A 14,734-nucleotide genomic window follows, 5' to 3' on the forward strand; every position below is an offset into this window, starting at 1 on the left:
CTGCTGTGGGCTCTTGGTGAAGTGACCTGACTTATCTGAGCCTTGGGAGGTGAATGAGGCCACTCTGACCCCAGCCAGGCTTGGTTGTTGTCACTGCTGTGTTCAGGATGTCTCCCTCCAGCCAGGGATGGGTTTGGGCTCCTGGGAAAGGAACACAGATTTTTTCTGTTGTGTACATACATCTCCCAGAGGCTGGACTAAACCCCATTTTCCAGATAGGAAATAGACTCACGGGCATTTGAGGGGCTGCGGTGGGATGAGACCACAGCTCGGCCTGCCTCCAGGCCCCTCATCTTTTTCCAAAGCTGTTAACCTGACCTTAGGCAAAAGGCCTTCTGGCCTCAGGTGATTAGGCCTGGATGCTGTGCCAGGGCCTGGCTCACAGATGATTCCTGGGATCCCCAAGAGGTAGAGGGACTGGGGGGCAAAGAGGCAGTGTCCTGTCCAGGGCTGGCCAGCCAAAGCAGAAGAGCCAAGATCCTGGGCACCCTAGCTGGGCTCACATGAGTGCCCATGGTGGGGGTGTCCATTGCTATTGCCAAGGTGCTTTGCCTGCCATTGCTGGAAGGTAGTAGGGAGGTTGGCTGGCGCCAGCCTGCTAAAGAACGAGCAGAAGCTAGAGAGGCAGCCCCAGGCTGGGCCAGAGCCTGACCTTTGCCTTAGTTGGCTCTGTCCCTGGAGGCACTGTGGGATCTTCCAGGAGCTTTGTTACCTCCCCCTCCCAGGGCCTGGCAGGTGGGCACTGGGAGTGGGGGCTTCTCGGCATAGATATCTCCCTCTTGGTGTGGCAAGCCACACCCATAGTTGGTCTATGTCCATGAAGCGCTATTTACAGAGAAGGAAGCAGGCCCAGAGAAGAACAATATATCATCACCAGCCTTCCATGAGTGCTTACTGTGGACGAAGCCATTGTAAGTGTTTTGCTTCCGTTTCATCAATACTCACATCAGGCCTAGGAGATAGCCGGGAAACTGAAGTGGGGAGCTTGTGTTATTTGCTGAAGTTCCTGTGGCTGTTACTGGCCATTACTTATGTTAAAAAGAGCAGGGATTCAAACTCAGCCCTGGGGTCCTTCCACCAAGGAATATTCTCCACCATAGGCTCAGTTTTCTCATCTGCTAAGTGGGCACTGTTACCTCCACCTGGAAGTGAGGTGGGGAGATGGTATTGGAGAAAGCCCAGCGGGGACCTGGCACCCAGTTGATGTTTAACTGACCTCAGCTTCCTCCTCTTCTCTGGGGGGCCGAAGGGAGGCCAGATCCTGGAAGTTGCCAGGAAGCAAACCACAGGTGGGAGGTATGGGAGAGGAGGTCCAGGTAGGCATATCATGAGAATATCAGGACTTTGATGATGGCCTTGGGCTAGGATTTCCCGTCACATCTTCCCCATTTGAAACTTGTGGATCACACACTTAGCAGGGGCTTGCGCAGCCCTGAAATGTGAGCCCTTTCTAGGGTTGGTTTCAGCCTTGCTCCCTCCCAGGATTCCCTGGTTCTGAACTTGATCTCCACCAACCCTGGCCAGCACCTAGAGGAAATAAGAGCTGGTATCTGGAAACATTTGTAGCCTTCTCCGTCCTGAAGATGAAGGGTGAGTCAGAGAACAGAGTGGCCTTGGGGGAGGTGCCGATGACACAGCCATACCTGGGATGGCAGGTGTCTCCCTAAACTGCCGCCATTTTTCTGCAAAGCAACCCCATTAACCGCACTTCACAGAGGAGCTGAGGCTCACAGGCTGCACATGACCTGCTCAGGGTCAAATGCTTTCACCAGATAATTAAAATGAGAGCTGGGTTATAAATTTCCCCCCGTCTTTTCCAAATGAAACAGCCGAGGCTCACAAGGGCTTTGCCTAAGGTTGTGTGGTGGGCCAGTGATTGGACAAGGATTCAAACCCAGGTCTCTGAGGCCCCCAGTGGCTCTTCTCTGACACTCTCTTTCCAAAAAGCAGGCTGCTCTAGATTCATTCTCTGGTTTAGCAACCAAAGTGCTGTGTAACCTTGGGCAAGGAGCTTGACCTCTCTGTGCTCTGGTTTCTGTAAAAGGAGCCAGTGGTCGCTTTGACCTCATGGGATTGTGGTTAAGATTCAGTTAATTCAAAAAAAGACTTAGCAGGGAGAAGGCCCAATAGGGATGTCACTAGATACCGTGGCGGGGAAAGCTGGGACGCAGAGAGGTCAGACACTCAGAAAACCACGCAGCGCGTTTCAGTAGGATTCCGCCCCTTATTTCCATGTCTTCACACCACCTCGAGATGCAGAGGGCAGCTCAGAGTGACCTCCAGCGAATCTGCCCTCTCCGTGTCGTCTGCAGGGGATTAGTGGGGAGTAAGGAGATGGGGAATTATCCAGGAGTCCTTCAGCCTTGATGGTCCAAGTTCACATCCGCTTCTGTTCTGGGTGGCCAGAGGGCGGGCTCTACACGAGAGCCTCAGGGGACCCTGCTCCAGGCGTCCGAGGCCACGTCGGGTTGCCGCGCTCCGGGTCGGACTGCACCTTGAACGCTCCAGCCCTCCCTGGGGGCGTGCCGCCCACGGCCGCTGCGACTGGCCGCGGGGCCTGCCAGTCTTCGGCTTTGCGGCCAATCCCTGTCTCCCCCCAGGCTACGCCCTCCGTTCCTCTCGCCTCTGCCCTGCCGGTTGCGCCGGTTTCCTCGTAGCCCCGCCCTTGGTCCCCAGCGATTGGCCGACAGTTCTGCCTGTTTTCTGCCAAGATTCCAATCCTCGCCTGCCTCCAGGCCCTCGCCTCCCAGCGCCTAGCACCCTGAGGGACCACTCAGGCACCCTAGGCCTCTCCCAATAGCCCCACCTCTGCCAATCAGTGATTGGCTTCAGGGGCTGCCCATCCGCTTCATACTCGCCAATCCCTGTCGCTTCCAGCGCTGACTGGCCAGGGAGCAGCCAATCGGGGCGTGGCGTGGACCCCTCCCGTGGCGCGCACTGGGGGTGCGCGAGGCGGGGCCGTGGCGGCTGGAGGTAGCGGCGGCGGCGACGCGTCCCGGCCGGTGAGGGGGCGCGGGGGGCGCCGGGGGGGCCCAAGCGTCAGCGGCCCGCGCCTGTCGGGCTGAACTGAGGTGAGGCACGGGTCCTGTCATGGATCCCGGGGCGAGGGGCGGACGAGGCGGGGCGTGACAGTAGCGTCGCGAGGGCAGGAAGAGGTTAAAGACCCCAACCCCACACTCCACGTCTACTGCCTCCTGGGGGCTACTGCATCCAGGTTTGAGCCCCTCACCCGCAGTCCACGCACGCCTGACACCACGTCCCTTTTCGTTGACATCTCCCATACACCTCAGACTGTCCTTGCTGACATCTCCCACACCCCTGGGGCCTTGTCCCCGGCGCCCCGCACAGCGGGGTCTGACATCCCCCTCACACACCTGACACCGCGCCCCCACTCACGAACACCTGCCCCCACTCACGAACACCCCCCACATCACCTGAGACTGTCCTTGTCGATGACACCCCCACACCCACACCTGAGCCTGTGACTCCTAACTCATGGCCTCGCAACTCACACCTGGACCTGGTCCCGTCCCCTACTGCCTTTCCTCACATCCAGGTATCTGCTCGCTACTCTCGTGCCCACTTCCCCAGCAACCTGGGTCTCTCTTCTCAGGGACCTTCCCCCTGGCACCTGCCCTCTGCCCCTGGCAGCCCCACACCTCTGTTTCCCCCTTTTCTCCCCGCCTTACCCTCTCCCACCTTGGGCTTTCTTCCATGTGCACCTGTGTTCGCACACCCTCTGTAATAATCCCCCCGAATCCCCCAGGTCCTCCAATAGTCCCCCAAGCCTTGGTATCTCAGGATCGCTGCACCCTCCCCTCCCCAAACAAAAGCTTACCCCAGTGTTCATTTCTAACAGTGCATGACAGTCTATAAAGTGATTTCCGTACCTTAGAATAATCCCATCGGTCAGACGAAACCGGAATCATCTCCATTTTACCAGCCACAGACCTAAACCACTTGAATGCTAGAGGCAGAGCCTATTCCATCCTGGGCATCGCTGACCCTCTGCTGTGGACCCACCGCGTTTGGGCCCATCTGTTATGTTTATCTCAGAGGGATTGGCAGGAGTCGTAACTTTGACTGGGTCCGGAAAGGCTTAGCTGGAAGGGACGGCCCCTCTGCCAAGCGTGTGTCTCGGAGTCCTGGGGCGGGCTGGCGGTGGAGACGCTGCCGGAGGAGGGGGGCTCATCATCTTGGGTGCCTCCTGCAGGATGCCGGAGAGGGAGTTGCCGGGGCCGGGGCTCCCAGCTCTTGCAGACCCGGGACCCCTCTCCGACACTCCTTGGGCCCTTGAAGCCGATAAAGAGTAAGGAAACACTCTTTAGGTGAGGCAAACTAATGTTTCAGCTGTTTAAAGCTAACCTGCAAAACGTGCCTGGCGTGGTGCTAGGAATGATTCTTCTGGAACTTTTTAGTTCCTTTGAGTCTGATTTGCAAGCATGCAGCATAGAAGGAGGACAGTGGCTTTGTTGTTGAAAAGCAATAACGTGCCATTTCCTGTAAGGCTCGCGGAGCATTTCTTACCCCCTCCCACCTCTCCCTGCAAAGACGGTACCAGAATGTTTCAGAGGGTCATGTCACCTTCAGCTCCTCCTGTGGAAACTGAAGCCATTTGGGTTTTCTGTCCAACTTCAATAGGAGTCATTTAAAACATATATGGGCATGTATGTATATATGTATGTATATGTGTGTGGGTGTGTGTGTTGTACACATATGTACATGTATCTATATTCATATGTTTATATGCATATTTTATATACACATATTTTGTGTGTGTTATATATGTACATGTGTATAAACTTTGACAAGATCATTGAGTATATAGTTTTTGGGTTTTTTTTGAGACGGAGTCTTGCTCTGTCGCCCAGGCTGGAGTGCAGTGGTATGATCTTGGCTCACGGCAACCTCTGCCTCCTGGGTTCATGCAGTTCTTCTGCCTCAGCCTCCCGAGTAGCTGGGATTACAGGCAAGTGCCACCACACCCAGCTAATTTTTGTATTTTTAATAGAAACGGGGTTTCACCATGTTGGCTAGGTTGGTCTCGCACTCCTGACCCCAAGTGATCCGCTTGCCTCAGCCTCCCAAGATGCTGGGATTACAGGCATGAGCCACCACACCCAGCCTATTATATAGTTAAAAAGAAAAAATCAAACAGTACAAAAGGGCACGTAGTAGAAATCAGGCAGGTCTTCCCCAGCCTGTACCCCGTTCCTCCTCAGATGCACCTGCTGTTGATAATTTCTTGTGTTTTCTTCCAGAGGTAGTCTATGACTGGGGTGGCAGAAAGGGGTCGGGGGAGATATATATCCCCCACCCCTTTTAAACCACTGGTAAATTTGCATTGAGCAGACATATGCATTCTAAGGCCAGTCCCTTACTGATGGCTGTTTAATCTGCAGCCCATATTTTTTTTTCTTTTTTTTTTTTTTTGAGTTGGATTCTCGCTCTGTTGCCCAGCCTGGAGTGCAGTGGCGCGATCTCGGCTCACTGCAAGCTCCGCCTCCCGAATTCACGCCATTCTCCTGCCTCAGCCTCCCGAGTAGCTGGGACTACAGGCGCCCGCCACTACGCCCGGCTAATTTTTTCATATTTTTTTAGTAGAGATGGGGTTTCACCGTGTTAGCCAGGGTGGTCTCGATCTCCTGACCTTGTGATCAGCCTGCCTCAGCCTCCCAAAGTGCTGGGATTACAGGCGTGAGCCACCGCGCCCGGCCACTGCAGCCCATATTTAGCTTTTACAAACAGAGCTGCAATGGATAGATGCATGCATCAGCATGTACTAAATACACAGTGAACGTATTTGGGCTCCAGCTGTGCTCAGACACTTCAGACCCCCCTGTCTTGCTGGCCGTGCCTGTAGTCCACAGTTACTCAGGAGGCTGAGGTGGGAGGATTGCTTGAACCAAGGAGTTCAAGGCTGCAGTGAGCTATAATCACGCCACTGCACTCCTCTCCAGCCTGGATGACAGAGCTAGACCCTGTCTCAAAAAAAAAAGGGCCAAGTCAAAGGGCATATTCTTCCTCCTCCTCCTCTCAACTGTGAAGTTGGAAAGCCTGATTCCTCTCCTGCGGCCAGCTCAGTTATCTTACTATCAAGTTTTGTGGTCTGTCCCATCTGATAGGTAAAAAACAGCACAAGAGATCCTTTTGAACATCGCTTCCATGCTTCCTACCCATCTCTTAGGTGTTCTGGCTTGTGGGGTAGGGATTAAACATTAGACTTGTTTCTCTGCCAGTCAGACCAAAGTTGAAGAAATATTTGGGACTGGACGCAGTGGTTCACACCACCCAACACTTTGGGTGGATGAGGCAGGAGTATTGCTTGAGCCCAGGAGTTTGAGACCAGCTCGGGCAACATGGCGAAACCCCATCTCTTTAAAAAAAATTTAAAAATTAGCCGGGCGTGGTGGTGTGCGCAAATGGTCTCAGCTAGTTGGGAGGCTAAGGTGGAGAATTGAGTCCAGGAGTTCAGTGCTGCAGTGAGCTATGCTTGCACCATTGCACTCCAGCCTGGGCAACAGAGCAAGACCCTGTTTTTCTGTTAAAAAAAATTTTTTTTGAAGCTTGTCCCTGTAGCAGGGAGCAGTGGTGGTGCTGAGATTTTGGCTCAAGGTACCTCAACAAGAACAGTTGCTAGAAGAACCATTTAGCTGTTGCTGATTTTTTTTTTTTTTCACTTGGGTCTAGGAAAAGAAAGATGAGGGCATCATGAGAGATTGAGACGAGTCAGATGTTAAATCTGTCTGGGAAGCTGTTTCGAGACTCTCTCCAATTGTCCAATTTCTCACCACTGGTGCCAGATGGAGGGTGTCGTCATACTGAAGTCAGGCCTCTGCCCACGTGTCATACGGTTTTTTTGTCTGTCTCTTCTATTTTGGCAGTTAGACATTAAGAGGGGATTATTGAGACAATCAGAATCATTCGCTTGTTTGGGTTTTGCAAGACAGGGCTTTTAAAAGTGCATTTGCATTTTTTATTTTAAACATGAAATACTTCATAAAGAGTATATTGGCCAGGCGTGGTGGCTCACACCCGTAATCCCAGCACTTTGGGAGGCCGAGGCGGGCAGATCATGAGGTCAGGAGTTCAAGACCAGCATGACCAACATGGTGAAACCCTGTCTCTACCAAAGAATACAAAAATTAGCCAGGTGTAGTGGCATGCGCCTGTAATCCTAGCTACTCAGGAAGCTGAGGCAGGAGAATCGCTTGAACCTGGGAGGTGGAGGTTGCAGTGAGCTGAGATCCCATCATTGCACTCCAGCCTGGGCGACAGAGCGAGACTCTGTCTCAAAAAAAAAAAAAAAGTATATCATGTCGGGCCAGGCATGGTGGCTCACGCCTTTCATCCTAGCACTTTGGGAGGCCGAGGCAGGTGGATCACTTGATGTCAGGAGTTCAAGACCAGCCTAGCCAACATGGTGAAACCCTGTCTCTACTAAAAATACAAAAATTAGCCGGGCATGTTGGTGGGCGCCTGTATTCCCAGCTACTCTGGAGGCTGAGGCAGGGAGAATTGCTTAAACCCGGGAGGCGGAGGTTGCAGTGAGCCAAGATCGTGCCACTGCACTCCAGCCTGGGCAACAGGGCAAGAATCCGTCTCAAGAAAAAAATAAAAACAAAAATAGCCGGGTGTGGTGGTGCACATCCGTAGTCCCAGCTACTCAGGAGGCTGAGGCAGGAGAATCGCTTGAACCCTGGAGGCGGAGGTTGCAGTGAGCTGAGATGGCACCACTGCACTCCAGCCTGGGTGACAGAGCGAGACTCAGTCTCAAATAAATAAATAAATAAATAAATAAATTAGCTGGCCTTGTTGGCATGCGCCTATAGTCCTAGCTACTCAGGAGGCTGAGGTGGGAGGATCACTTGAGCTCAGGGGGTTGAGGCTGCAGTGAGCCATGATTGTGCCACTGTACTCCAGCCTGAGTGACAGTGAGGTTCTGTCTCTTTAAAAAAAAAAAAAAAAAGTATATAACGTGTATGTGAAAAGAAAGAAGATTTAACCAATAATAAAATTAGCACCCAGCTCAGGAAGTAGAACGATGTCCCCTGGAGGCCCCACCGTGTTCACAGAGCTATTTTTAAAATATGCTTGTCAACATTTGTTTTCTTCACTGAGCACCTTTTGCTACTACCATCTTGGGCAGAATGCTTGGATTCCAGGGGCTCAACAAAGTTCTCTGCTGGCCAGATTTTCTGCTGAGCTCTCTGCCAGCCCAGCAGCCTGTGAGATTCTGGCAGGCAAATGGCTGAGGACAAGCCACCAGCTGAGGGACAGGCCAACACTTGGAGGCTTGGCCTCAGATCCTTGCATATTCGTTTCCCGTGGCTGCCATAATAAATTACCACAAACTGGGGGGCTTCAGACAACAGAAATGTATCCTGTCCTGGTTGTGGAGGCCTAAAGTCCAAAATCAAGGTGTCAACAGGACTGGTTCCTTCTAGAGGCTCTGAGGGAGTCCTTCCCAGGCCTTTCTCTGGGCAAACCTTGAAGTTCTTGGCTCGTGGCTACATCACTCCAGTCTCTGCCTTTGTATTCATGTGGCTTTCTCCCTGTTGTGTGTGTCTTTGTGTCCTCTCTATTTTTTTTTTTTAGAGATGGGGTCTCGCTATGTTGTTCACGCTGGAGTGCAGTGATATGATCATAGTTCACTGCAACCTCTAACTCTGTGGCTTAAGTGATTCTCCCGCTTCAGCCTGCTGAGTAGCTGGGACTATAGGCACAGGCCACCACTCCTGGATCTCCTCTTCTTCTTTTTTTTTTTTGAGACAAGGTCTTGCTCTGTTGCCCAGGCTGGAGTGCAGTGGTGCGATCTTCGCTCACTGCAACCTCTGCCTCCCAGGTTCAAGCAATTCTCCTGCCTCAGCCTCCCAAGTAGTTGGGATTATAGGCATGCACCACCACATCCAGCTGATTTAATTTTTTATTTTTTTGAGACAGAGTCTTGCTCTGTCACCCAGGCTGGAGTGCAGTGGCGTGATCTTGGCTCACAGCAAGCTCCACCTCCCAGGTTCACACCATTCTCCTGCCTCAGCTTCCCGAGTAGCTGGGACTACAGGCGCCTGTCACCACGCCTGGCTAATTTTTTGTATTTTTTTAGTAGAGACAGGGTTTCACCGTGTTACCCAGGACGGTCTCGATCTCCTGACCTTGTGATCCGCCTGCCTCAGCCTCCCAAAGTGCTGGGATTACAGGTGTGAGCCACCCTGCCCGGCCTTTTTTTTTTTTAAGACAGAGTTTCGCTCTTGTTGCCCAGGCTGGAGTACAATGGTGTGATCTCAGCTCACTGCAACCTCCACCTCCCAGGTTCAAGCCATTCTCCTGCCTCAGCCTCCCAAGTAGCTAGGATTACAGGTGCGTACCACCACATCCAGCTAATTTTTGTATTTTCAGTAGAGACAGGGTTTTGCCATGTTGGCCAGGCTGGTCTTGAACTCCTGACCTCAAGTGATCTGCCCAACTCGGCCTCCCAAATTGCTGGGATTACAGACATGAGCCACTCCCGGCCGATCACCTCTTCTTATAAGGACACTAGTCCTTGGGTTTAGGGCTCACCCTAAATCTCAAGGTGAACTCATCTTAAGATCCTTAACTGATTGCATCTGCAAAGACCCTATTTCCAAAGAAGGCCATGTTCTGAGGTTCCAGGTGGACATGAATTTGGGGGGATGTCATTCAACCCTTATACTTGCTGAGCCAGTATTTCCAACAGGACATTATTAAGGGAAATGCTTGTTCAGGTGCCTCTGTTACTTCAGGAAGAATAGGCCAGTGGGGTCGGACACGTTCCTCAGCCCCTCCAGATGGCTCATGTTGGCAGTTTCGCTTACTCACCTGTCTCCCTCGGAAGGTGGAGACATCTAGATGCTCTAAGCCACCAAGGACCTGGACTAGTGAATGCATAACATCTTTCTTTTTTTTTTAATACAGGGCCTCACTTTCTCACTTTGTTGCTGAGGCTAGAGTGCGGTGGCAAGATCACAGCTCACTGCCACCTCGAATTCCTGGGCTTAAGTGATCCTCCTGCCTCAGCCTCCCAAGTAGCTGGGACTATAGGCACGCATCACCATGCCCGGCTAACTTTTAAATTTTTTGTAGAGACAGGGTCTCTCCATCCTTCCCAGGCTGGTCTCAAACCCTTGGGTTCAAGCCATCCTCCCGCCTCAGCCTCCCAAAGTGCTGGGATTAGAGGTGTGAGCCGCCGTGCCCAGCTCCAAGTGTATACGTCTTAATTTTGCTTTCTGGGCTGTGAGCTCGGTCCTGTGGTTATCTCCTGTTGATACCTGGTCTCAGAAGGATGGGGAGCATGGACACACATCAGACCACCACCAAGTGATTGGAGTTCCGTATTGGTCAGTCTTGAGGAGAAGCTGGGGTGCTACGGTCTGACCTTCAGGGGGCCAGGGAGATTTTCAGGAAACTCTGGGAGATCTGAAGCTAATGACGAATTAACTACATGGTAGAGCCAAGGGCTAGCAGAAAGCAAAATTAGGGCTGGTGCAGTGGCTCACACCTGTAATCCCAGCACTTTGGGAGGCCAAGGTGGGCAGATCACCTGAGGTCAGGAGTTTGAGACCAGCCTGGCCAACATGGTGAAACCTATCTCTGCTAAAAATATAAAAATTAGCCAGGTGTGGTGGCAGGCACCTGTAATCCCAGCTACTCAGGAGGCTGAAGCAGGAGAATCACTTGAACCTGGGAGGCAGAGGTTGCAGTGAGCCAAGATTGCACCACTGCACTCCAGCCTAGGCAACAAAGCGAGAATCCGTCTCAAAAAAAAAAAATAAATAAATAAATAAAAATAAAGGAATGTTCTTTGATGAGCAGCGGGACAAATCATCTAAGTTTTGTTTCACATTGTAGGGAGATTAACCTGTGGGGGGATGCTCAGACTGGCATGGGGCGACCCAGGATGAATGAGGGTCTTCAGGTGGTGAGATTAGGCAAGTGGGATCTTGCTGTGTTGCCGAGGCTGATCTCCAATTCCTGGGCTCGAGCTGTCCTCCCACCCCAGCCTCCCAAAGTACTAGGATTACAGGTGTGAGCCACCGTGCCTGGCGAATATGTACATTTCAATCACAGATCATGGGGAAGCCATGTGTCAGTGTCTCAAAAGCATACTCAGTAGGCCGGGGCCGTGTTAAATGGGATTTGCCCCAGCCCTGTCTGATTCCTTATTAGGGAGAACGGTACTTACCAATACTTGTCACCAACTTGAGTGGGACTATCCTGTGAAGATGGTGACAGATGAGGAAATCAAGGAATGGGGAGGTTTATTTTTTACTTTAAATTTTTTGTTTGTTTGTTTTTTTAGAGTCTCACTGTGTTACCCAGGCTGGAGTGCAGTGGCCTGATCTTGGCTCACTGCAGCCTCTGCCTCCCGGGCTCAAGTGATTCTCATACCTCAGCCTCCTGAGTAGCTAGGATTACAGGTGCCTGCTACCACACCTGGCTAATTTTTGTATTTAGCCAGGCGTGGAGACAGGGTTTCACCATGTTGGCCAGGCTGGTCTCAAACTCCTGACCTCAAGTGATCTGCCCGCCTCGGCCTCCCAAAATGCTGGGATTACAGGCATGAGCCACCTCACTCAGTCGAAATTTTTTTTAGAGACAGGGTCTTGTTCTGTTGCCCAGGCTAGAGTGCAGTGGTATAATCACAGCGCATGCAGCCTCGACCTCCTGGGTTCAAGTGATCTTCCCACCTCAACCTCCTGAGTAGCTGAGACTGTAAGTGTGCGCCACCATACCTGGCTAATTTATTTTGTGGAGACAGGGCCTCACTCTGTCACCCAGGCTGGAGTGCAGTGGCAGGATCATAGCTCACTGCAGCCTTGAACTCCTGGCCTCAAGTGATCCTCCTGCCTCGGCCTCCCAAAGTGCTGGGATTACAGGTGTGACCCACTGTATGTGGCCTATGTGGAGGTTTAGTGACACATCCAAGGTGTCACATGCTAGACCCCATCATCCCACAACACAGTGTAGGCTGGCAGGGAGCCTGTGCGTGCTGCTGTGTGGCTATGAGGAAGAGAATGATTGAAGGGGTGCATTCTTGCTGCTGTGGGAGGGATGGCTGAAGGGCAGGAGGACAGGACAGCAACAGGCAAAAGCACCTGTCTGCAGCTGTTATGTTTCTGCTTCCTTGCTGGGCATGGACACTGAGTGTGACATGGACCCTTGCCTTCCAGGGACCCCCAGCCTAGTTGCGGGGAAGCAAGTGGAGAGTGGCCCCTCAAGTGCCGCAGAGAACCACAGACTGCTCAGTGCAGGGCAGAGCAGTTAACTTTGGGGGCAATGAGGCCAGGACATTTAGGAGCTTTGAAGGATGCAGAGAAGTTTGCCAGGATCGGAGACTGCGGCCAAAGCAAAACTTGGCATGTCCAGGGAATTAATTCACTTGTCCAGCAAATAGTTGTTGAAGGCCAATCAAATGCGGATTGCTGTGCCAGGTTCTGTGTGGTAAGAACAGGGGACTTTTTTTTTTTTTTTTTTTGAGACGAAATCTTTCACTATCACCCAGGCTGGAGTGCAGTGGCGTGATCTCAGCTCACTGCAACCTCCGTCTCCTAGGTTCAAGCAATTCTCCTGCCCCAGCCTCCCAAATAGCTGGGATTACAGGTGTGTACCACCATGCTGGCTAATTTTTGTATTTTTAGTAGGGACGGGGTTTAACCATGTTGGCCAGGATAGTCTTAAACTCCCGACCTTAAATGATCCACCTGCCTTGGCCTCCCAAACTGCTGGGATTAAAGGCGTGAGCCACTGCGCCCAGCTAATTTTTGTATTTTTGTAGAGACAGGGTTTTACCATGTTGCCCAGGCTGGTCTTGAACTTGTGGCCTCAAGTGATCTGCCCACCTTGGCCTCCCAAAGTGCTGGGATTACAGGCATGAGCCACCAAGCCCGACCAAACATAGAGCTTTTGAGGCGAGGACAGTTACTGAAGTAGACCCTCTTAGTGGAGGGATGTGAGTACCATTCAGTATCTTGGATTGTTTTAGATAACATCTAATGGCCTTTGGTGACAGGTGTGGGCAGCACTGTCTGCAAGGACAGAGGACAGCAATTGATCATAGAATTTCCTGGATCTTTCAGGGTGTTTAACCCATAGAGACGCAACAAGGGTTGCCTTAACCAAAGATTGTCTGAAAGGCACACAGGAGCAAATGCAGCAGGAAGAAACTCCCCATTTGTGAGGCAGCCTGTGGGGTCGGGGTTAACAGGCAGCAGCCATTATGTAAGATGTGCCCGGAACCCTTAGGCAGAGTTAATGCTTATTAACTAGAAAAGAAAACAGCCTTTATCGGCTGGCAGATAGGATGTTAATTGGCTTCCGTTTACTGAGAGATTACAGGATCCATTTCACGGCTGCTTATAATAAACTCCATCCATAGAGAAACTGTCCCAACCCCCTCCCAACGTTTGTACAAACATTTCCTGAGTCCCAAGGGGTGGAGCTGGCAGTTGTATGGTGGTCCCTACAAGGTAACAGCATAAATGGTGGGCCTGTCTTATGGCTGGTCGGGAAGCTATGAGACAGGCTCAAGGGAATCAGGCACATCTGCATATGAGTGTGTGTGTGTGTGTGTGACAGTGTGTGTGAGAGTGTGTGTGTGTGCATGTATGTGTGTGTGTGAGTGTATGTGTGAGCGAGTGTGAGTGTGTATGTGTGAGTGTGTGTGTATTAGGATAGCCTGTGCACATGGGGCATATAGGATGCTTGGGTTTGAAATTGCCTGATTCAGAACAAGAAGCAGCCTTGTGGCTGGGTGCAGTGGTTCACACCTGTAATCCCAACACTTTGGGAGGCAGAGGCAGGTGGATTGCTTGAGGCCAGGAGTTTGAGACCAGCCTGGGCAGCATAGCAAGACCCCGTCTCTACTAAAAATAATTTTAAAATTAGCTGGGCATGATAGTGTACACCTATAGTCCTAGCTACTCAGAGGCTAAGGTGGAAAGATCACTTGAGCCCAAAAGATGGAGGCTACAGTGAGCTATGATTGTACCACTGCATTCCAGCCTGGGTGACAGAGTGAGACCCTGTCTTGAAAAAAAAAAGAAGTAGCTTGTCCTGCCCTCTCCCAAGCAACGGCCAACTTGCTTGGAACCAGTGTTCCCATTGCTCTGGAGGTTCTGTGCTGGAGCTGGTGTGATCATGAGTTATCGAAGATCCCATGCTCCAGGTTCACGTTTCCTGAATAATGCTGCTTAGTAAGTCATTTCCTATGTCATCCTCCCATACCCCGCCGAGCTTTGTTTTTTGTTTGATGAATGGAAAGATTGCATGAACAGAAACAGCATGGGAAAAGATACACGTATGTTATTTGGGGCTGGCCCCCCTCTGCCTGGCCGCTGGTAGTCACCCTTGTGGGGACACCTGAATCCCAGTTCAGAAAGCACTGGCGTCCTAGGTACTCGCGAAAGGTACCTAGAGTGAACGTGGCAAGGCTGGGCTTCCTGGAGCCACAGGACACTGTCATCTGTGGTTGTAAATACTGTGTGGGGCTGGGGGAGTATGAGGTACCTACCCCAGCACAGCATACGAGTCAGGACTCTGGCAGGTGCAAGTGACAGAAACCCATCCTAGCTGACTGAACTGGAAAGGGTGCTTCCTGGGCTCCATGACAGCAAAGTCCGTGTGCTTTTGGCACCACTGGCTGCCAGATCCCCCTAGCCTGCAGGTATCCTCCTTCATATCCTGGCCTTGCTCTGCCCTCTAACTCTGTGTCAACTCT

The 14,734-nt window shown here is 51.8% G+C and overlaps 1 protein-coding gene across 2 annotated transcripts in view; it reads left to right on the forward strand.

Moving 5' to 3' along the window:
* The first annotated feature begins 2,897 nt into the window (after positions 1-2,897).
* The window catches only part of SLC25A42 (solute carrier family 25 member 42), a 48,562-nt gene continuing 36,725 nt past the window's right edge, over positions 2,898-14,734 (forward strand). Inside the window, exon 1 of one of the 2 annotated variants that reach the window (XM_054465034.2) lies at positions 2,898-3,002. The gene's annotated coding sequence lies outside the window, so the exon portion shown is untranslated. Of the gene's footprint in view, positions 3,072-14,734 lie in introns of both variants that reach the window. The other variant, XM_054465033.2, reaches the window with a different exon arrangement.

This window comes from Pongo pygmaeus, chromosome 20 (genome assembly GCF_028885625.2).
Source record: "Pongo pygmaeus isolate AG05252 chromosome 20, NHGRI_mPonPyg2-v2.0_pri, whole genome shotgun sequence".
NCBI classification, from domain to species: Eukaryota; Metazoa; Chordata; class Mammalia; order Primates; family Hominidae; genus Pongo; species Pongo pygmaeus.